General features: G+C 40.1%; 1 protein-coding gene across 2 annotated transcripts in view; it reads right to left on the bottom strand.

Annotated features, from left to right (window-relative positions):
* The window catches only part of pak4 (p21 protein (Cdc42/Rac)-activated kinase 4), a 62,123-nt gene extending 52,164 nt beyond the window's left edge, over positions 1-9,959 (bottom strand). Inside the window, exon 1 of one of the 2 annotated variants that reach the window (XM_051078881.1) lies at positions 9,797-9,959. The gene's annotated coding sequence lies outside the window, so the exon portion shown is untranslated. Of the gene's footprint in view, positions 1-1,486; positions 1,787-9,796 lie in introns of those variants that run through there. The other variant, XM_018660503.2, reaches the window with a different exon arrangement.
* Positions 9,960-24,535: the final 14,576 nt, after the last annotated feature.

The following is a 24,535-nucleotide window of genomic DNA, read 5'->3' as shown; positions in this document are numbered from 1 at the left end:
CCAATTTATACAGCCTGTTCAAGGTGCGAATGTTGTGCCTTTACTCCACCTTGCTGTTCTGTATTAAAGGTATAAAACCAGCAGTGGAGGTAAGAGCCAAATTGCCATTTGTGCTAGGGAAGAGCTGGCAGAGTGGGACAGATGCTAGCATGCATAATGTCACTTTTGTTTGGTTCAGTGTAAAAAAGCAAAGGCATTATACTGAGGGGTGATCTTAATAGCAACTTAGCGTGTTCTGTGATTAAAAGGGGCTTCTGTTTGATGTTATCATTTTGACCAAGTGATTATGATGAGTCTCTGCATTCATTAGCCCATAGTATATTCTGGAAAGATAACGACCACTGAGGACCAGCCTGAAATAAAGACACTGATGGAAACTGATGCAGGTGAGTAACTCTGGCCCAATATTAAGAATAATTATTCTGCTGTGTAATATCCAAAACTGCAACTTAGAAATTTAGATTTAATAGCACTGAAATGTTAGCACTTTACTGAATTCCATTCCTTATCAAATTAGGTAACTTTAAGTTTTAATAAATTTATAATGCGATCTAAAACTCTTAGACTGAAGTTTAAATATATATTTGCTATACCTTCCTGAGTGTTTTCTACATTATTCAAAGGAAAAAAGAGACAGGATATAAAGGATTTGTGAGACATCTTGAAACTATGTACTTTACTGTGTTGATATTAGATCTGATATCTAACCCTAACCTACATTACATAACATTTATAAATATACCTAAGAAACACCTAAATCATATTCTAACAAACTTAAATTGAACACACTCAAAAATGAGCAACACTGATAGCCCTGTCATCTCTATGCTCTATGTCAGATTAGGAAGTCCTTTTGTTAAGTAACTAAAATCATAAAATGCATAAAACAAACTTCCTGGACAAAAAAGCACAAGTACCCAACTTCCTACTGAGTTTAAACACAAAGACACAGGACACCAGCAAATCACTACCAAAATCTGCCTCCCCTCTCGTCCCCACGTGTCACCAACACTTGTGCAAAGGGAGACACATGACCGGGTTAGCTGAGTCCAGCAGCTGTCTTGACAGTCACAAATATGAGCAGTCAGTGAGAGGTTTGAATGGCAACAGTGAGGGAGAGGAGGGAGGGGAGTTAAAAGAGACAGTCATACAGTCAGTTCCCAGCCATCCAACAGGGCTGTCTGTGTCAAACAGAAATCATCCCTCGCTCTCTCGCTGCTTGGTTGCTCGCTACCCCCCTTCACACAAGGCAAACAATAAAGTTATTATGTTTTTTCTGACTCACAGTTAATCCGTGCTGTGAGATTTCAACAACAGAGTTTTGTTTTTGTGGCCCAGATTAACTTTCGCTCGGTCCCAGCAACGCAGCACAGACCCACCAGAAATTTTAACATATACCTTAAACTCTTAACTCGTTTATACACGACAAAAGTTAAAATACAGTAAAGCGACATAAGCGTGGATAAAAGTTAGCGGGGATACTCACAGTCTCAGGTACTCTTTTAGCCAGCAGAAACACACTATCCACCTGATCTCATGTCGGAAACGCAGCTGAGGACGAGGGGAAAAAAACAGACTCACTACAGCAACAAAGTTGTTTCCGCGAAGAAATGTAACTTAGTCAAACCGTCGGAGGCGTCGTTACGTCTTCATAAACTGAAACGACCGCGGTACCAGATAATGAATATTATCGTAAAAACCCAGATATAAAAACAAAGTGTTGTCGCTTAGGGCTGTAAATACAAAGTGTGTCGCATTCCTATGGTTTCAGCAAAACGCGGCCCAGTATCATGACGTCACCGGGTAAGAGAGGGAGGGAGAGCGAGAGGAGAGAGAGAGAGACTATCACGAGTTTATTAGAAACAACCTTATGTCAAAAGTTACTAATAAATATAAAGTTGTCAATAAAAGACAGCAAAATATTTTCATCCGCTCCTCTTCTCTCTCCGACTTCATACATAATGAATTAGTCATCACAGGTGCGCATTGTTGTGGCTCTGATTACTGCTATTCAAAAGTGGTAAGGATGATAAGGACTTATTTATCAAGTATATTAATTTATTGATATTTCTATCACATTGTCAGTACTTGCCACCATATCAATAATTCCTAATAATGTGAATTAACATGACCTAGACCCAAATAAGAGGCTGGAAACTGGATTAACATATTTAAAAAAGATAATTAATTTAAGTTAATTAAAGTTTTTGCCAAAATTGAAACATCAATTATGAGTCAGTTTAAAGATACTGTAGCAGCAGTACCAATACTGTTAGCTACAGGTCTGATGGCAAAGTTCACAAGAAAGGATTAGACATGCACAACACACTGCTGCACCAGTCTCACTTGTAGTTTACAGATGTCTCACAACAGCTGCACCCACATACAAAAGAAGTTAGAACTTAAACTGTTAAAGTATATGGCAGGAAAGACCTTTTAAGGGTTTTTAGGGAACTACATTTTATGCCTTTACCTGGCTTTATGTCTTTACAAGACCTCCAGATAAAATATAAGACAAAATTACCAAATAATTTTGGGTATTTTTGCCAGTAAACAAAACAACTTAAGCAATTAATCAATTCTCAAAATAGCAGTTAAAATTAATTTACAGATCCAATAAAACCACAGACCAACCATTATTGTATACATATTTACTACAATAATAAATGGTACATTGAGTGGCCCCAATTGCAAATATTAAGTCAATATTTGTACTGACTGAGTGATTGAGTCTATGAAATATCAAGTGAAGCAAACGAAGGTGGTGGCTAATGAAACGTTGATATTTGTTGCACGTCCAGTGAGTAATTTCAGTTAATGAGAATTAAAGTGCATTTTTTGCCTCTGTCAAATGACAATATCAATCACAGGCACAACAGACACTGACAGTATGACGCGAATTATTGCTATTCTTAGCAGTCCGATCAAGGCAGGCTACTGTGAAATACCAGGTCTGCTCACTAATATAAACAGACCCATCACCAAAGACACAAAGATAGTGAGTCAAGGCCAAATGAAAAAACACATCATCATTAATGCAACAAAACTTTGGGCAACACTGACCAAGGAATTCTCTCATTTTAATCACATATTTTGACGCTGCTTGCTGGGTTAAAGGACTTGATTTTTGACTGTGTGTCCCACTGTGTTTGCTCATGGTGCTGTGACTGTTGCCAAACTAAACAGCACAAATACTTTCATGGTTTTAAAACACTATAAACAAACACCTATACTACAAAGAGATTTACTGTACTGAACACAAGTTGTAGTTGTTATGTATGCCTTATTGAAATACTAACAAATGACTAAATCACAAACATTTCAGCCTAATGTAAATAGGGAAGTGACTGAAGGACTACAGCTGTTGCTAAAATATTCCTCATATTCCACCTTCATCAGAAAACTAACTTAACATCAAAGCATGTTAAAACACATCAGATCAGTTTACAATAAGAGTTCCTTATCAAAGCCAGTCTGAGTCTATTTGTTTCATTATCTGCTCCTTACTATCTAGAGACAACAAGGTGTTAGCTTCAATGAGGATAAGCCTTGTTGACATTCCTTTGAGAGTAAAAAATACAGCAGGAACAGGTCCACTCAACGTATCAGAGCCAGAAACACAAACCTGCCAATCCCAAGGCCGAGTTCAAACAAAGCATGCAGTGTTACAGCCAATAAGGGCTGACTTCCAGAGGCAGGTTATGGAATGTGGAAAGGTCAATGATAAAGACAGCAGAGAGAGCACACTCAAGCTAGCTTACACATATTTCAGCACACATACACACAGGGAACACCACCTAGTCTGGCTGTGTACAGGACCTTTGGACCTTTGCTTGCCCCATGCTTACATACGGATACACAGAAATATTTTTGTCAAGTTCACTAGACGGAGTTCATGAGCTACCTACAAGTTCAAGGATGAATGGGATATTACAGGTCACCACACAAAAACACTGAAAAAACATGAGATCAAGGACACAAAGCAATGAATACACAAAGATGTTATCTTCTGTTCTATAATGAGTCTGAAACTGAAACTAACAAATGTTTTGAGACAGCCAAGAAAAAATATCCAAAATACAAGTAGTCTATATGACAACAACAGTTTAATCAAACCTGATAAAATTAAAAATGCAACCGACCAATTCTGATTTGAAATGAACATAAAAATGAAAATAGTTTGAGGGCTATCATCGTTTAAGTTTGCATAAAGAATACAACTGTATATGAGTGTATTATATGCTGAGAACAGCACTTTACAAATCATGAACAATCATAACCATGATGTGTGCATGGTACACCTTGTCACAAGAGAGCATAGTAAGAGGTGTTGATCTAACTAGTTTACTATAACTGCTTATTTGATCACTCTTCCGTTATGTAATATCAAAACAGATCCACTGTGGAAAAAGGTTGCAGAACTGTCCACATCTTTATACAAAACAATTTTTATTGAACAATTTGGTTTGGTCATTTACCAGATTACAGGTTATATTATAGGTGACATTTCCTGTGGCAGAAATTTTAGACCAGCATGAGACCAGCATGAGCTGTACAATCTGACATCAAACTCAGATTTCAGTCATCCTGTCAGGTGACACATTACTCTGTACTCAACTATCCTCTTTTTTGCGTGTTGGTGTCTCATAAACATAAGGTATTATTGTACAATGTTAGGGTTATGTTAAAGATCAAAGTGCACTGTCAAACACATGATTCAGTGTAGCACCAGCCATCACAGCACCAACATGGTGATGGCATGCTGTTGAAAACAGAAACGGTGAAGTGATGTCGTTGTGAAGAAGTCAAACATCACATCAATCTCCCCTGTCATTAGTGAGGCCAGTCATCGCTCCATCATGTGGTCTGAGATTTACTGTCTGCAAGAGGTTCTGCTAAATACAGCAGGTATGTGAACATTATTTAGGCTAAAGGCAAAGGTAGGAAACTGTGATCAGATGGTAAATATCCTTGTAACACTGGCTGTAAAAATATGGGCAAGGAAAGTGAATACTTTTCTTCTTCAACAGTTACCACTGTGGTGTCCATGTGATGGCTACAGACAAGACATATTAATGCGGAAAAACATTCCAGTTACATTCAGTGGTTTCCTCAGAAATCCAGTCTTGGACTAGACTAGACTAAGAAAAACTACAATTTAAATTTAAAAATAAAAGAAACATTTTTTAATGTTTCAGTAATACATATTGTTTAACAACACTTTAAGGGATAAATGATAGTGGATCCCAATTCAATACCAGGGCCATGAGAAAAAACACACGTCTATTTACAGACAGATTACTGCAACAAAAGTCCTTCATGTGTCATCCAGAATCTTTGAGCATTATGAGAGTGCAAAAAAAACAAACAAAAAAGCTGCTTTTCTTCCTCTTGTTTCGTCTCCCACTATAACACCATTCTCTAGCATTGCAACACCAGTACAACTGAGGTGAAACGCAGTCACCATCCAGAACTCTCTTTGTATTGTTTGTGTGTTTGTGTGTGTGTGTGTGTGTGTGTGTGTGTGTGTGTGTGTGTGTGTGTGTGTGTTTGGAGGTACAGGCCCAAGCTTGATTTTTCAGATGAAAGTGAAACAACTGCACATGTGAACACAAGACAACTCCTTACTCCGTTCCTGTGTTCAAGACACACAGGGAAGGACAATACAGAGTTTAGCCTGAGCAAAAACAGGACTATTATGTAAGGCTCCTCTGGTGGATAAAACAATTACCAGTAGTGGAGGTAATTAATGGCTGCAAAAGTTATTTTCATTATCGATTTATCTGACAAACTGTTTTCTTGATCAATCTATTAATTGTTTGCTCAATAAAATGTCAGAAAATAGTGCAAGATGCGTATCCTAATTTTGTAAGGCCCAATGTGAAGTCTTTATATTACTTGTTTTGTGTAACAAACAGCAAAAGTCCAAGCTTATAGCTTATAAATTGTTCAATTTCTGTCGACTAATTAATGGACTAACTGTTTTACCTCTACAGCAAATACCAGATTTTCTCTTTTAACTAGACAATGTGTAGCAGAGAAGCCAAAGTTCAAGTCATTGTCAGAACAAAAGATAAATAATGTCTCCATTAAATTAATGATTAGACGTATTCCCATGTGGGCTTTAAAATAAACAATCTCCAAAATATTTTGATTTGTTCACAGTAATTTTAACACTCCATACACTGGCCTGAAACCCTGACTTAGTGGTAGACACCAAGTCTCAAAAATAGGTCTGTTATTGTTATGATACTGAGCATTTTTTTTATTCAAAGTGTTCAGTGTTTATTATTCAGTGTTCTTGCCTCTGTTCCTGAGCACCTAGAGGGTTGTGTTGATGTTGGCTGCTGCAGTCATTCCAGAGAGGATTTTTTTTCCTCTAAGGCAATAAGCCTGGCTTTTTCTCCCTGTTACACAGAAGAATCATGAAGTAGGTTCTGATATGACCATTAGCCTCACCATTTTTCTCTTTTTGTTCTATCCCTTTCCTTCCCTACCCACAACTTAATTAATCTGTTTCCAGTCTTCTAAGCTTGATCCTCAGTCTTTCTTTTAAGTTTCTTTTTCAGGGGCTTTCAGGAGTTCTACATGCACTGTCTTATTACTTATTACTTATTTAATAAGTCAGTGAGCAACTGTAGCGGTGTTCTGTTAATTTAACTTGTATCTGCAGATAAAAAGTATCTTAATATGCATGGTTTGATCTTATCAAGAGTAAATCCAGAAATCAAGGAATTAACCAAATAATAACCAAAATCAGAACACAATGAGTCACAAAGAATGACAGAAAAGTTAATCCACATAAAGTTCTTCTTGCTCTCTTTTCCAAAACTGCTTTCTTAATCACTCCCCTGATATGAGGTGGAGTCGGGGGGGGGGGGGGGGGGGGGGGGTTCAGTGCTCCACTGCTGTTTTTTCTCTACAGATCTGGCTGTTAGCCTATAGCTGAATCTGGCCCAGTGTTGGCTCAGCACCTGGCCTCCTCCCCTCACTCTCTCTGGACTCTCCACAAACAGCCAGACCTACCTGCACACAGAGAACAAGTATCCACTCTCATCTTTGCTCTCTGTCCCTCTATCTCATTACTCTCATCCATGTCCCTCATCTCCATCTCTCTCTCTCTCTCTCTCTTTCTCTCTCTCTCTCTCTCTCTCTCTCTCTCACACACACACACAGTCCAAACCCCTGTTCTTTTTAACCCAGTGCCATCTTTTTCTGTGAAATCTGACACCAGGAGAAAGATGAGAGACTTTTAATGTTTCCATGTTTCCTTATCCACTACAGCATACTCAACCAACAAGGACAGAAGAGTATCATTCACATGATAACAACGAATCAGTCACTTATGAATGACCATCACAAATTACAAGAGATCAAAGTGATGTGTTTTTCTCCATTATTATTCACCAAGTCAGAGCAGCAGTCTCCAGTGTAAAATGTGGTTGATATGAAAAAGTAATTTTACAAAACCAAAATCTGTGGCTGTTCTCACACCAAGAAACTAACAATTTAATGCTTTATATTAAATTGCCACACAGGAATCTTACAGTAACAATGCTTTGAATGTGCAGGGTGATTGCTAATATGATCATTCACAGCTTTAGCCTCTAGCTGCCATCTCATATGTCGATGTGAAAGCTGTTTGGACAGTTTGAACAGCAGCTGTGTTTGTCTCTCCCTCTCTGCAATAGCCCCTCAGGTCAACTCGCATCAAACTAATGATAACATCCCTCCTGCCATCAGCTCTGCCCCCTACTGGACACGTCTGTCAACAGCCATCTACAATTATTGACTTGGTCCACCTTCATGGCTCAACTTCCCTACTGTGATAAACACCCCTCCTCCAAACCTGGGTTTCCAAAATGGGCTGACTATCAACAATGACACCACCACATCTGCTTTGTTGAGTACTTTCAACCTGGTTGGATTCAAGATGTTGCCGTTGTTCACTTGTAAGTGAAGTGTGAATCTGGCACATTTTAAAGACCATGCAAGGAAATGTCTCTCACAAAGCTTGATTTCAACATCAGCTCTTAATTATTATACTAGTCTTTTTGGCCAGTCAAACATGTTACACAGACCAGCTTGTGGGTGAATTTAGCAGAAACAGCTGGCTTTATCAGCATAAGATGATAAAACCTGCCAGCAACAAGTGTCATTTCAGCTGCTGAAACTGAAGGTCTCTGTCTAAAATTGGCTGCATTGTCTAACTTTTATTTCTTGAAAAAAAGAGAAACATGTAACCCCCTGAAAAACAGATGTTTTTAATCCTGTTTTTATGCCTTTATCACACAAAGCTGGTAGAGAAATTAAAGTAAACAAGGAGGAGAGAGACAGGAGAGAAAGAGGCATACTGCTACTGAAGCACTTTATGCAAAACACCACATGATGCCCTGATCAAAATATAGTGAAACAAAAAACAGCGTGTAGCCTAATACTCATTTACCAATGTATTTAGAAGGTGTAGCCAACATCCCCTGCAGACACTTCCTGTTATTAACATTACAAAGATAGCATGTTTTCCACCTGTTAGACAGTGGGTAGTCAAAAACTTGATGCTTATGTGACCATGACAGTTATGGTTTTGTTTCATCAAACTTTGAATACATTTATGAGAAGGAGGTGTTTAACCTACAAGCCTGTTTTTCCAGTTTGATTCATTTAGTTTTCACCTCTGTTAGCTCCTCTTTCTACACTACACAGCAGACAACCTGATCTCAGATCTGCCAGTGTAACTGTTGTCATCTGAGCAGTGGCTCCTGGTGATTACCCAACCTGATAGCCAGTTGCTTCCTCATACATTTATCCATTTTGAATAACTTGCACAGCATGATGTAGCGTTGGGGGTTGAATTTGATAAGAGAGCTAGCTGCTGGGGTAATGTGAGTGTGAGGGAGAAGAGTGACCCCTCCATACAGCTTTGGCATCCCAGGAATGTGTGGTGTGCCCAGCACCAATAGCACAACCTTGCTGACTGGTAGCTGCACGCAAAATATCTTTTCCACGTATAAAAACGTCATTCTTAACACACATGTACAAATCTGCCAGCTGAGAGAAAAGGAAGGGGGAGGAAAAACACGAAAGACCAGAGGATGAGGAGAAATAACTTGTTCAATAAAAAGTGGGGTCAGTGAGCGGAGATGGGAATTTAATTAACTCTCAGACAGACAATATCCTCTTTCCTCCCTTAGTCTGCCCAGGCAGTGCAAGGCTGAGGCACACAACCCCCGTTTCTGCTTCACATGTAAAAATGAAAGTTCAACGTGATTAACAGAAACAGGTTAAATTTACCGGTACTCACGCATTACAACATCACCTATGGATAAATGGCTATAAAGACAAACTGGTCGCAGTGTTTCATGGAAGCTGGTAGGCAAATAAGAAAAGGAAATGATACCAGAATCAGGTTGTCTCCTGGATTTGCCTTTAAGCCGTCAAGTGAGCTTAAAGGGTTTTAGCAAAGAAACACCCCTAACGTAAAATTAGCTTGTTTAGGTGTCGAGACCTGCAGCTTTTAACTGTTCAACAACTTTCACAAGTGACTCACTACCACCTAATACCTTAGTCATAGCTTGAAAACAACTAACTTTACACCTCTATGTAAGGTATTCTCCACATACCACTCACAGGGCGACCAGACAGGAGACGGTCTGGTCCCCTCAATCCCAATCTGGTCAGATCTGAAAGCGGCTAACGTTAGCCACTATTAGCAGCTAAACGGGGAGCAGAGACGCGCCACAAGCTAGTGCACAGCACATCTTAACAACAATATTTAGAGCCAAACGCGCATACTCACCCCGAAATTCCCAGGAAAACTTTTTCTGCTGCCGCCGCGGTGTGGGAAAAAACTTTCCTCTGTTTAAAAGGGCAGAAGCTGGACAACTTTGGGCAAACTGTGTGACATTAGCCAAAGTCTCACTTTCCCGACGCCATGTTGAACGGGGGAAAATACTACATCCGGGAAACTGCAGCCTAGCACCATGGCAACCAAGTCTCCGACGGGCTGCTGTGGGGACAGTGATGGTAGAATAATTAGAATAATGTACAGGTGCATCTAAAAAAAATTAGAATACCGTGGAAAAGTTCATTTTTGTCTGTAATTTAATTAAAAAAGTGTAACTTTCACATATTCTAGGTTCATTACACACAAAGTGGAATATGTCAAGCCATTTTGTTTTAATTTTGATGATTACGGCTTATAGCTCATGAAAATCAAAAATACAGTATCTCAAAAATATTTGAATATTTCATAAGATCAATCAAAAAAATGTCAGACTTCTGAAAGGAATGTTCATTTATGTACTTATTTGTTGGGGCTCTTTTTGCACGAATTACTGCCTCAATGCAGTGTGGCATGGAGGCAATCAGCCTGTGGCACTGCTGAGGTGTTATGGAAGCCCAGGTTGCCTTGATAGCGGCCTTCAGCTCGTCTGTATTGTTGTCTCTGATCCTCCTCTTGACAATACCCCATAGATTTTCTATGGGGTTCAGGTCAGGCGAGTTCACTGGCCAATCAAGCACAGTAATACCATGGTCAACAAACCAGTTACCTGTAGTTTTGGCACTGTGGGCAGGTGCCAAATCCTGCTGGAAAAGGAAATCAGTATCTCCATAAAGCTCTTCAGCAGACGGAAGCATGAAGTGCCCTAAGATCTCTTGGTAGACAGCTGCATTGACTTTGGACCTGATAAAACACAGTGGACCAACACCAGCAGATGGCACCCCAATCATCACTGACTGTGGAAACTTCACACTGGACTTCAAGCAACTTGGATTCTGTGCCTCTCCACTCATCCTCCAGACTCTGGGACCTTGATTTCCAAATGAAATGCAAAATTTACTTTCATCTGAGAAGAGGACTTTGGACCACTGAGCAACAGTCCAGTCTTTTTTCTCTTTAGCCCAGGTAAGACGCTTCTGATGTTGTCTCTGGTTCAGGAGTGGCTTGACACAAGGAATGTGACACTTGTAGCCCATTTCCTGGACACATCTGTGTGTGCTGGCTCTTGATGCACTGACTCCAGCTTCAGTCCACTCCTTGTGAGGCTCGCCCAAGTTCTTGAATCAACCTTGCATGACAATCTTCTCAAGGTTGTGATCATCCCTGTTGCTTATGCACCTTTTCCTACCATACTTTTCTCTTCCAGTCACTTTCCATGAATACGCTTTGATACCGCACTCTGCAAACAGCCAGCCCTTCCAGCGATGATCTTCTGAGGCTTACCCTCCTTGTTGAGGGTGTCAATGAGAGTCTTCTGGACAGCTGTCAAGTCAGCAGTCTTCCCCATGATTGTGGTTGGGTATACTGAACCAGACTGAGAGAGTCATGGTATTTATACTGCATAAATAGTGATTTACTTAAACTCCAAATGAGATATTCTAATAATTTGAGACATTTTCTGTTTTTCTTAGCTGTAGACCATAATTATCAACATTAAAATAAAAAAAAAAATGCTTGAAACATTTTAGTTTACATGTAATGAGTCTAGAATATGTATATCTTTCTGAATTAACTGACAATAAATATTGAACTTTTTCACAATATATTATTTTTTTGAGATGCACCTGTATGTGAGTGTAAAAAAAACACTATAATAATCTATATTCATGGAAGCCTAAATCTTTCCAAATCCTAAACTGCAATCTAATTGTTCTTACTACACAACACATTGTTATTAAAATGTGTGTCTACACCACACTCAAAAATCAACCTTAGAACAAACAGAAAAGTGCAACATCAGGCTTTAACTGTCAGGGCAGCAAGTAATAATGAGGTTACGGGGGATCATAGGTCAGTATACGCCTGGGGATCTTTTCCATCTAATCAATTTGTTATTAGGTCCCATGATAGATTGACCCCACCCCACCCTCTCCCACTCTCACAGAGCTAATCTGTACAGTACAGTGCCAGCAGAACTGAAACATTTAAAACAGCCGTGCCCAGTCTGCAGTATCTTGTTATGTACTACATAAGAACAAAGTAGAGAATGGTAGAACACCATGAGTGACTGCCTGTTGGCACTAGAAGACTAGAAGACTAGGCACCAGATGACAGTAAGATGGAGAAAAGGGAAGGACTGAGGTATGAAAAAACATGGAAAAGGTTTCCAAATCTGACATCTGCCGTGGATCCATGCTAATGTTTTGTGATTGTTTGAGTGCATACAATGTTTTATGTCTCTGACTTGTCCAAAACATTTAAGAATGGGATCTGTCATATCAGCCTGTAGAAAACAGGGCAGCAAAGAGAAAAAAAGATTTTCTGCCTCAACAAACAGGTGATGTCCTGTCTTTGTCTTCCTCTGTATTTAATGCAAATAAACAAAGACACGGTTTGTCATATGGACATTTTTTTTCTTCCTCATACCAAGGAAGAAAGGGACCAAACTAGGGGGACAAAAGCGTGGCTGTGAAGGTGGAGAGGAGGGACCCTGAGGGATGCACTGCCCTGAGCCACTGAGAGTGTATATTTGGATGTGATTTGAAACTGAACGTGCACAGAGATGGCAGATTATCGTCACATCACCCCTCTGGTATATGCTGCTCCTGGACAACTGGGCGCTGTGGAGTGCTTCCTCCTGCAGGAGCTGAGGAAGAGCAGAGAGGAGGTAGACAGAGAGATCCAGGAGAGGTCCTCTGAAGCTGGGGACAAGAAAGGAACCACACAGTGTCCATTTAGAGCATCTATGGAGTTTGTAAAACCAGAGAATGGACAGCAGCTTTTCCCAGAGTTAGCTCATTCAGACTGCTTCCTGTGTGAGAGCACAGAAGGTAACCTGCTTTTGGCTGAGCATATGATCTGTAACCCCTATACCCCAGACACTGGAGGACAAACAGGCTGGGGAGAGAGTGAGGAGAGCTGGGGGAATCATACCACCTCTCCTCTAACTGCCTCCTGTCTCCTTCTCCACTCTCTTTGCAAACAAGTCACCCCAAACCCTCTGCTGCCCTGCCAGGCTGAGGCAGGGGGGGGAGAGGAGGAGGAGGAGGAGGAGGAGGAGGACAAGGGCTGCAGCAGCATGCATACCATTCAGGAGGAAAAACTTTCCACAGGTAGCGATGGCATCAAGCAGCAGCCTGACTCTCGACTCAGCTGCCGAGTCAGAACAGCCTGGAGGAGGTGGGTCTCTCTTTGGCTGAAGAGGAAATTCACCTTTAAAACTTTCACAAACCAGAACCTAACAAACCCCAAAGAGTCAACCAAGAAGTCTTTCAGAGGTTTGTGGAGGTGGTTGACCTTCAGACATCTGCTGCTCCACAATGGATCAGAACGTCCTCACCTTGAGGCCAGTGACCAACTTCACATTGGTCAATCTGCTGTTCAATCTGTGCACCCTTGCTTCACGTCCAGCTCCGCGATGCTCAGGAACAGTTTCCTGGATGACGGAGAGGACAGAGGAGTTGGGACACCTTCCTTCGAGACCAGACTTAACCCTCTTGAACTTCCTGCCTCTGATACAAGTCAGGTATTTAGAGACAGTGAGAATAAGAGGGATGAAAACAGACCACCAGGCTCCTGGGACATGTTCAGGGCTCTTCACTATTTCACTACTCCTAAACTGAGAGCCAACTTTGGGAAAGAATTATACTCTGACATGGAGGATCTGCTGGTTGAGGATGAAGATGATGATGACAGCGAGGATACAGACTCAGACTGAGATTAATAAGCAAATTGTGGTGATTATTTCAGAACAGTTTCATTTAGTATAAAGTCTGTAGAAAGTACAAATGTAACAGATTTTTGAAGAGAAATTGAATCTCTGAAAAACATTGATATTTATAAGCTGATTATTGTTAATGCCTCATGTTGGCTGGTAAAAACAAACCCAGTGACACCTCCCCTCCCTGCTTTTTTGCTTTTGTAGGTCAGCAGGACAGCTGTAATTTTATTGATTGCTTGCTGGTTCACTCAGTCTGTACAGTGATGGCCAGTGTGAAACAGTGCTGCCTTCAGAGGTTCTCGTATTGTAATTTCAGACTGAGGTGTCCCTCAGCTTGAGACACAAAAATACTCACTCATACCAGTTCTTTTAAAAATCAAGTTATAAAACACTGCAGACAGTGGCATAGTGTAACACTAATTACCCAACTATACGTAGAAACAGCTTTAATGTTTATTTATTTAGCAAATTAAGATCTTAAATGCAACATGGTGAGGAAGTTTAATGCAGTGTTATATAAACAGGATATAACATCATCAAAATAACCTTCACCTTGAACAGGTACAACAGTAAAATGCCACTTACTTATTAACAGTTATTAGTACTAATAAACGGCTCTGATTAGTTTATCATTAAAAACTTATCACATATTTGAACAAACCAAAAGTTGAATACTACGTGATCATCAGTGTAATCATTAGTTCATGTCAATACACTTAAACCCATACATGTACCTTTCTGCTGCTCATGATTATTATGTGGCCTAATATTATAATATTTAAGCATCACTGTTAAAGGCAGCATTTAAATCCAACAGTCTGACACACTGACAACACTGGCCTCTAGTGATCAAATGCACATACTGCTCAGCACAGAAGCTCTGACGAACAGGAGTTTCATACTGAGTGAATTTGCAGGGTTTTTAATTTTGTGTCTGGTCATTTTCATGATCCTCCTCGTAGTGAATTATTCAGATGCATTAATCAAAAACATTCTGACATGTTTACCCACCAGCATTTATCAGAACAATACAATATACTGATCTTATACAAATATCAGCATCTTATATATAGTGTTACGGGAGATAGCCAACCACTGAAATTAAATAAATAAATGTGCACAGTGTACTTAAACATGCATATAAATGCTATATAAACAAATATAGTTCTACCAAAACAAAACCTACTTTTTGCACCAGTTGATGTTGTCAGATTCAGTCAATGAAATCTGATTATTTAATCAATCATAAGTTATCTCCTCCTGTTCCATTCTGTAAAAAGTACATGAACATGGATTTCTTACTCTGAGACAAATGATATTTTTGTCATGATATTTTTCAAATTTATAATCTTTCTAAATTATGTCCAGATTGAGTGCCAGATTTCTTCTACACATTTTGTATACATTTACCCCTGACAGGGATGGGGTAAAAACTTTAACCATATATGCACTGTAGTCTCACTGTAAGTGTATTTATTAACATGAAAAAGTTATTTAACAATCTAACAATATGCCAAACATGTGAAGACAAATTACTGATACTATTTTTTAAAATGGAAACTCTAAGAATTTACTGAGTGTATTACAATGAGTTTATTAAAAATTTGTGCACATATTACCTGCCTTTAAGAAGATTAAAACATCTCTATTTCTACACGTTAAGTTGTGAAATGAAGTCTTTCTGTCTTAAAACACAATAATACTTTCATGGTTTAAAAAAAAGTTTGTCTGTGAGAGTTCCTTGGCTACATTTCATCTTAACCTGCAGTGGAAGCAAGTATCAGCGCCTTTTTCCTGTCATCCTGCAAATTCAGATCAATATACTGTGGATGTGCTGAATCTGCTGATTCTTTGTGTACATTCTCCAAATTTATTTCCAGTCTTTATTTATCCAGGGAGATGTTTTGCTGAGCATGCTTGATCTTTTCCAGTTTCCCTCCCCTGTCGTGTTTACTGCACTACATCCGATGTGTTTCCTGTACATATTCATATTTCACTCACTGATGCCCTTTAACATTGTGAATCATATTGTGCTTTAACATTCCTGCTTCTTGTCTTGCTGTGTTTTCTGTCTGTTTGTGTTATTGTCTTGTTTTTCTTAATGTAGAAAGTTTTTTGGTTGAATATAGTTCTTCTATTTCTAGAGCTGTTATTATAAATCTGAATTAATTTGGATGTGAACTGCCTGTTTGAATAAAGGTCATGTTAAAAGGTCAAAGATGGAGCTGTCATATGTTGTTGGAAGCTGTAAATTCTGAAACAACTGGCCTAATCTGTGTATACTCCCTCAAAAGTTTCATATAAAGACCTATTTTCATAACCCTGACTTTTGATTTTTATTATCTATAAATGTCATATAATGGAAATGTCTTGATTTCCATGATGTTTTGCAGACACCAACATGGCTGAGGTTACAGGTTTGACTGTGGCTGAGGCCACCTGAGCTGAAAATGTGAAACGCTTTGAAGAGAACTGCTCAAACTGCAAACTCTTCTCTAAATTACTCTTCTCCACAGCTCAGCAGTTTAGTGAGCAGCCTCACCGGGTTGCATCTTGCTCTGAAGTGATGAAAGTCCTGACTGGATCGCACAGAGCCTCATCATCAATCCTGCCAGTGATCACAGGCAGGCTAATTACTTTAACAGGGGGTCAAGTGTATCGGACAGAGGCGGTGAAGAGGACGGAGAGAATTCACTGTAAAATATAGTCTGGCCTGTTTCATCACACCTTACAACACAAGATTTAATTGCCTAAAAGCCTAGATCCATAGAATCAGACATTTATCACTGCCATTTGTACAGTAAGAGTGGTATTATGGAAACCAACCAACATTACAGTATTGTTACTGCACAACCATATAATTATGTAAGACCAATGCCTCTTAAGCCACAAAAAACCTGCAAAATGTTGCGTTTGTTACAGTTAAACATGGTGATTCTAAAGCATTTAATTTCCTGCTGATAAAATGCTTGTCACTCCTGTAACCTTTTGCTGATAAAAATGTGTGTTTACATAAAAATCTGTCCTTTTGCAGCTTTCTGCCTGAAAGTGACTGAGCTTTTGGCTCTGAGCCAACCTGCCTGAGGGGAGGCATCATCATCATCATCATCATCATCATCCTTCATATCACTTCTTACACTGCAAAAAATGTCCATCCTAACACCCTGGCTCTGGTTTTAACTGTTTCAAACACAGGTGCCTTTTTAATTTTTTTTTTTTTTTTTTGATTCAAATGCAGCAATAACTGCTGGAATTATTTTCTGTTTTTAAGAACTTTTGCCCATTTTTACCTCTTAGAGCCTCTTGATTTCACTTGCCTTATTCAGAATGTTGTATTATATGTTTGGTGACTTTATGTCTGCTGATTATCCACATCCTGAGTTCAGCAGTTAAGACTGTGAGCCGCAGCTCCTCTGTCCGACAGGATCCGTTAGGTCCAACGCCTGCTCTGCACCTGACACACATTCCTGTCACATTACAGTTCAGAGGCCTGGAACGGAAATTAACTTTGCATTGGTTCAGCCACTTTACACTCTCTTAAGCTGTCAAATGAGTTCACACATTCCAGGTGAATGAGAATCACTTTCTTTCTCTACAGCGAACGTGTTAACTGCAGCACATGGTCACATTAATACACACTGACTGGACCTGACATTTAGTGCAGTTAACAAAAGAGCCACTGAGCATAGTCATGCAGCACTGTAAGAAAAAATGTCATCCATTGCTGCTGTGATGGTACTAGTGATTTTCAAGGGATTATTTTATGAAAATCATTTTACATATATATATATATATATATATATATATATGTGTGTGTGTGTGTGTGTGTGTGTGTGTGTGTGTGTGTGTGTGTGTTTCATGTTGTCCGTTGCTGGGTGACAATACATTGATTTTACTGTGAGGTTTGAGAGACATAGAGCAATGACCTGAGGCCAAAGTGGTGTAATGTAAAACAACCTAAATAGGATATTAAGAGTTTAATGTCATGCAAACAAGGAAAAAAAAAAAGAAAAAGACAAGAGCAACAGTGCTGCAGCTGTGCATCAGGATCCCCCCGGGGAACCAAGACATGATTTATTGGACAGGACAACAGTTATATCTGTTATATTTTAGGATTTTCCCCATAACTGATCATGTCATCATCACGTCAAACAGCTCCCAGTAAGCACTGATTTGGTGATTTGCAGAAGAAATTATATCAAAAAAAAGGACCTACATGTTAAAATACTGTCATCTCTTTTAGTGTTACACGACCTTCACCAGAGAAACTAATTCCTGTACTTTTACCACGAATGAAACACCTCTGATGTATGGTCGAACATCTACAAGCCTAAATTGAGTGTGACTGTGGGTGTGTACCTGGCTCACAACCAGCCTGCCTTTCCTCCTCTTTCTCATCTGTATCTAATAAAGATGCAGCAGAAATGCCTTGAAGAAAACAAGATCCTAAAAGCTCTCAGATGGTGTTGCGGTTAAGTAACCATCAGCTCCACAACCACACGGCCCCAGCAGGCCTGGGATTGAAAACCACCAGACACATCTCCTCTGAGTCTCACTTAACTCTGACTCCACATCAGCCGCTTTCACACAGACACAAATCCTGAAAAAAAAAAAAACCTGAACCTGTTGTTTTGGGTTCCAGGAATTCCTACAGCTGAGTGACATCCAAACTCCTGTTACTCCTGAGTAATCCCAAAGACTGAGGAGGTGTGATTGTTTCTCTTGGCCAATATAAAATAGTGTTGTTTATCAGTCTTGGAATATGAGACAAATCCACGTTAGGCTCATTGCACAAATGTAAAACCTTGGTGAAGATGATTTTCTTAATGAAAGTCAAGGTTTTGATTTCCACTTCTAGTGAACAAAAATGGAAAACAGCAACAAACAGATGATGTTAATATTGTTGTTTTTTAGTGAGGCTTTCTCATAAAATACATTAATAAATAATGACAGTGTGAAAAGGGGCATAAACCTTTTTGACGAAGGACCACCATTTTTTGCTTCTGTTGGTGTCACCGATTGTGTCAGTCAATCAACGTACACCAGCTTTAGGGACTTTATGGTTGATTCAAAATTTGAATAAATCACTGAGCCTCCTGCTCTCAGGCCAGTTTGCAGCATGTAAAGTGAAAATCCTCCCATCAGCAAGATTATGTCACTTCAGTTAAAGATGCTGTTTTTGTAGATCAATGTGGATGCTGCACTGGCGTGAGACAAGTCTTGGAATTCATTCAATCATTTTCTCTTTAACTACACTACATTTATTTTGAAGACATCAGTCAAGTGTACAGTTCATATCACGAGTAACAGTGGATGGATTAAAATCAGCATAAATGAATAATGATCTTGAAGTTGAATTTGCATGTAAACATTTCTTGTTCTTTCCATGCAATGCAGCCTGCTCACTCTTGGAGCCTCAGAGACAGAAAGAGGAGAGAAGGGAAGAAACACTGACTGCAGTGACTGATAGAGAGGTGTAAACAGCTCCTGTTGGTTTAAACTGCAGCTGAGTGTTTGATGTTTGTTGGTGCTGCAGTCCTGGACCGGACGGCGAGCTCTGCTGAGTCACACGAGGCTCATCTTCAGGTCATGGCTGCTGCAGCCTGTGAAGAAGAACGACTGCTGACAACTTCAGCTGCTAATTCAATTATTGATTAAAGGAGGCACAGTGACTCTCACGCTCTCACACACAGAGTTTCTGCTACAGTATTACAAATAATACATAAACTCCCTGGGACACACTCTTTGGAGGTTTTGTGTTTGTGGATGTACATTTGTTGTGTGTGTGTGTGTATGTGTGTGTGTGTACATGTTTGCATCACAAAAGGTGAATAACACACTGAGCGGTGATGAGAGCGACCTAGCAGATCTCTGATCTGTTAATATGGATCATCATCATTATGACAATATGCAGCATCTATTACAAACTGACATTTGTTTTAGTGTAATTTAAAGGCCACTTCTGGTACAGTTAAGGTGCATCCACATGTTTAGAGAACCAGATAATGTGTGATGCTGCTCAGCCAATCAGAATTCAAAACACAGCGGTGTTCACAAACATAAGAGACATTAAAAACATCTTGCAGCATCAAAAAACATGAATAACTTTAGTTTAGTACTATTTATATTAAAATCCATCTCAGCCAGTTCTATTTATTTACATTTGAATCCTTTAAGCAAACTCAGTGACTTATTCACACTGAAATCTTTGCAAATGACTTCAACTGTTCTTTCAAGTTAAATAAGCCTTATGGTCCTTTAAAAATACCTTTATCACACTCATTCACATAATAATATATATAAGTTGTTCTTGCAGTTTTCATTTTCTGCTCATTTTTTTGTTAACCAAATAAGAATTTATCCTTAAACATCATTTTTTTCTCTTAATAAAATTAGGAACTCGATACCATCAACAGATGATAACACTGAAATATTAATCAGCCTCCTTTAGAGGTCAACACTGCACTTTAGCAGTGTTTGGAGAGTGAAGTTAACATGACCTAAAAAAGAGAAAGAAAAGACAAGAGAAAAAAAATCTGAAGGATTTCATTCCAAAGTGCTGTGTATCTGAAAAGTAAAGGTCACTGATGGTAACAGGACAGATGATTGCGTCCTCCGTTTGTTATTGTACTGTGAGGAATTTCTGGAAGCTTTTCTCATCAGAGAAGACTTCACAAACACTCTTCAACCTACCAGGGCATAATAATGAGATAACGACGAGAAAGGTCAGTGGAGGGCTGAGGAGAAGGACGAGCAGCTGTCTTGCCGTAGAGGGTGAATGTATTTACAGGATCGAGCAGCACTGATTTGTACTGAAAGTACCAGTTGGAAAATGCCACATAAGTTTGTTTCATAAAAGCAGAAATGTTCTAGATGTAAAATTCAAAATGGCACTCGGCTGATGTCAGCTTGACATTTGTAGTGAAATGTCCCTCTGCTAATGCAGTGCAGAACGACACCTCACGGCCTGCACCGCCGTCTGGTTTTTCTCATCTGCTGACAGAATGACAACGCCCATGCTGGAATAAATGCATAGTTTATTATATCATAACAATAAATTATCAAGGCTACATTGTAAATAAAACAGTCTAGTAGATTTAGGGACTGTAGAATAAATTATGAACAGGAAGTGAGGTGAACAAACCGTGTCATCGAGAAGAGGTACAAACGTGACATTGCATTGAGCATTTACGTTCATTCTGTGAGGCGATGCAAGACAAAAGTTGCTCTAAAAAGGTAAAGTTGCTGAAACTACTGAGAATATACTGAGTGATCACCTTGCATTTCATACAGCTACGAGCTACCGGAGATCACAATTTAGGCTACTTCTGCTACAGTACAGTATCGCTTTAAGTTCCTCTAGATACCTGAATAAAAACAGCATCCAGCTGTGAAAGAAAGAAAGGTCATTCCTCTGTAGGCATATTTTAAAAAGAAATCTCCATTAGTGCAGAGCAGTGGATCTCAGAGTCATGTCCTTCAGGGGTTCTTGAAGGAGGTTTTGTTGGGGTGCACTGGGATCTTTGGGGTTTAAGGGTTCTTCTGGGTTTTAGGTTGTCTTGAGGTGTTCTAGAGGGGGATGTTAGGCCTTCTTCAGAGGTGGTTCCAGAGATTGTTGACAGTATTTCTGGGAGTTTGAGGGGTTTAAGAGTTCTCAAGGGGTTTGCGATGTGGTTTCTTAAAGGATGTCCTTGAGGGTTTTCCAAAGAGAGGGTTCTAGGATTCCCTATGAAAGATTCTGGGGGGATTCAGGGATTTTAAGTATCCAGGAGGTGGGTCTTGAGTGTACTGAGTGGTTCTTGTGTTGGTTTCAAAAAACACTGACCAGGTTTAAAAGGTTCTCGAGGTGGCTGAAATCATAGACTTTAAAAGTTCTGGGAAGCATGGGTGGATTAGCGAACAGGCATACTGGGCACAGAGACTCTGGATGTGGCTGTTAACGTTTACAAATCACATTTTTACACCCAATCAAAGTATTTTAATTTTTTTATTCACATGACAGCTACACGGGTTAATTTTCCCCTTTATTCTTTGGTGATTAATCTTTAGTCTAAAAAAATGACAGAAAGTGGTGAATTTTGTGCATCACAAGTTTCCAGAGCCCAAAGTTACACCATCAAATGACTTGTTTTTGTCTGAACAACAGTCAAAAACTCAAAGGTATTTAATTAAAGAGTCACATAAAATAGAGAAAAGCAGCCAATCCTGATGTGAGGCAGACAATGTTTGGTGACTGACTTGGGCAATCAACGGACTCGAGATCAAAATGGGCTTTCTGCTTTCTGGGGCTAGAGTAACATTAAATTCTAATACATCAGAAAACATCAGCAAACCAATTTAAATGTTTGACAGCAACATAGCTCTGCTTTAAGAAAACAGAGCAGGTATCTCACTCTTTCTTTGATGGTTTGCTGTAATATTTTGTACAGTGTGCTGAAGCATTTAGTAAAATGTCAGACTGGAGTCAGATATCAGCAAGTCCTGGTTCTAGTTCACCTGCAAAAATGTCACTGAAATGGTTTGGATGTCTTAAAAGAGTGGGGAGCTTTCACATATCTGTGCCCAGGGGCCCATTGTCTCTCAATCCACCCATGCTCGTACTGTGTGACTTTCAGAAGAACCACCATTTTATCCCTCACACACAGTGAAACATCCCAAACACTAAATTAAGAAGAAAAAAAAAGGAACATCCCTTTAGCAGATTTCTAAGACTTACTCCAATCGGACAGAAAATGTTTGAGCTGTGAGACAAGAAAATACTAAAAATATAAGAAAACCCCTCAGGTCGGGGTGTTTGGGTACAGCTGGCAAAAAAAGAAAAAATAAATAAATCCAACAATCACCCCCTCCCCACCTGCATCCTGCATGCGGAACACTGATGCATCCTGGCAGCGCTTGCCCCGCTCTGTCCTCCTTCAGGTCTTCAGTCAGCACCCCAAACTCTGGATGCAGTCATGTCTCTCTGTGCACCGTCCTCTCCCATCCATCCCCCGCTGCAGCCTCATGTCAGGTGTGTGCCGTCACCTACATAATGTGTGTAGATGTGTGCGTGCGTGCGCGCTGTATAGTCATCCAGACCTCGTCGTGCACTCCTCGATGCTGGTGCTGTTGGTGTGCGAGTCCGGTGTCCAGAAAAACACATAGTAAATCACCAGGATGAACGCGGCCACGGACACGCAGAGGAAATAGGTAATCGCCATCGCCACTTTCACCCAAATCTTAGTTGACATGTTGACGTGTTTGGCCCGCAGCTCGCCGGGATAGCTCGGCCTCCTCTTCATGTCCCCGTTCAGCTTGTCTGCGGTCACACTGACTTGCCTTCCGGCCGCTTTCATCTTGGTATTGGCGCTGAAACCTTTTCCAACGATTTTTCCTCCGCTGAGTGTTGTGTGTTCATTTGAGTCCGGACAGCAGAGCCAGCAGCCCCCCCCCCTCCTCTCCTCTCCACGTCTCTCCTCTCCTCCGGGTCCGGGGTCCGGGGTCCGGGATGCAGTGTGAACCGCAGGACAGCTGCTCGGGTCCCGCCGCCGCAGCCTCCGGTGCCGTGTCCGCGGGACAATGGAGCTCCCTGACCCCTCTGAGTCCTCTGTGCGCACCGGGCAAACTGAACTCAAGGAGGCTTTCCCTGGCATCAGCTGGATGGGACCGTTGTCAAGCCCGTCGAGGTTAAAGATAAAATTTCCGGTTAAACCTTTCAAAATAAAACACATTATACTTGTTAAAATGTATTTTAAAACGGGCTACTGTGTGTTTTAACTCAGACACACCGTATAACAATACTACAATGAAAAAATTACTTCTGCATCAAATTACAGTTCAAATTACATTTTACACAATGATATCCAGAAGGAATATCCAAATGAGTTAAATGATGTTTCTCAGTTCACACATTCAGTTTGGTGCACTTCAATCAAAGCTGCATTTGATGATCTCCGTCATTTTAAACGCCCTGGTGGAAATTTAGTTTGGATCATTTAATTTAGTGCACGTCCTGCTGGCAGAAAGAGGTTGTAGTCTGCACCTGCAACACAAATTCACTTTTCTGGATGTGAGGTTTCAATCACAACATAGAGGATGGAGACACTGTCTACCACTGAAACCTTTCAAAATATAAATCTGTCCTGTAGTCCAGTTTAATTTCAAATCAGAGTTAACACTGACAGCTTTTAAATATGGGCTGAATACCTTGATATTTTCTGCTGTATTCTAATGTTGCACTCTTCACTTTAAAACCTTTTTTTCTCATTTTTACTATTAGCTGCATTTATTTGCAAATGTTTACACTTAATTAACACTTTGAAAGTTTAATATATTTGAAGCAGACACCTCTTTTACAATTTGTATTATATAAGTTCATTTCATCCTATTGCTTTAAACTCATTTGAGCCATTAATTACCACTTTATTGAGATGAAAACACACTGAAAGAGGCCTGTTGAAATATTTTTGCAACAATGATCGGAAAACAAGCCACTCTTATTCTGGAGGAAATGTCACCGGGTTTCCGGTACCGCTCAGCGTGTCTCTGTCTGACTTTACGCAGCTCCGGACGAGGAGGGGCTGAAAGTACGCAACACCTAACGATTGGGTCATAGTTTGAGAGAAACGTCCCGCAGCAGAAGATGGGAGAGATACAGGCGCAGAGCAGCGGTCGTCCACAAATTATCACCGCCTCTGATTTTCTCCTGCAAATTCTGGACAGCAGCTGATCGCCGCAGCCTATGAAAGAGACATCAGAACCATTAAAAGCTTTCCCCTACACAGATGAGTCACACAAGCTGCAGCTGTAAAATGCAGGGCTGAGCACTGAGTGGGGATTTCTAACCCTCATTATGTGCTGTTAACGGGATGAAAAGAAGAACTGGGGGCCATTCT

Source organism: Lates calcarifer, linkage group LG21 (assembly GCF_001640805.2).
Source record: "Lates calcarifer isolate ASB-BC8 linkage group LG21, TLL_Latcal_v3, whole genome shotgun sequence".
Lineage (NCBI taxonomy): Eukaryota > Metazoa > Chordata > Actinopteri > Centropomidae > Lates > Lates calcarifer.
Note: the sequence above shows the minus strand (reverse complement) of the source record. Positions and strands in the feature narration are given on the sequence as shown.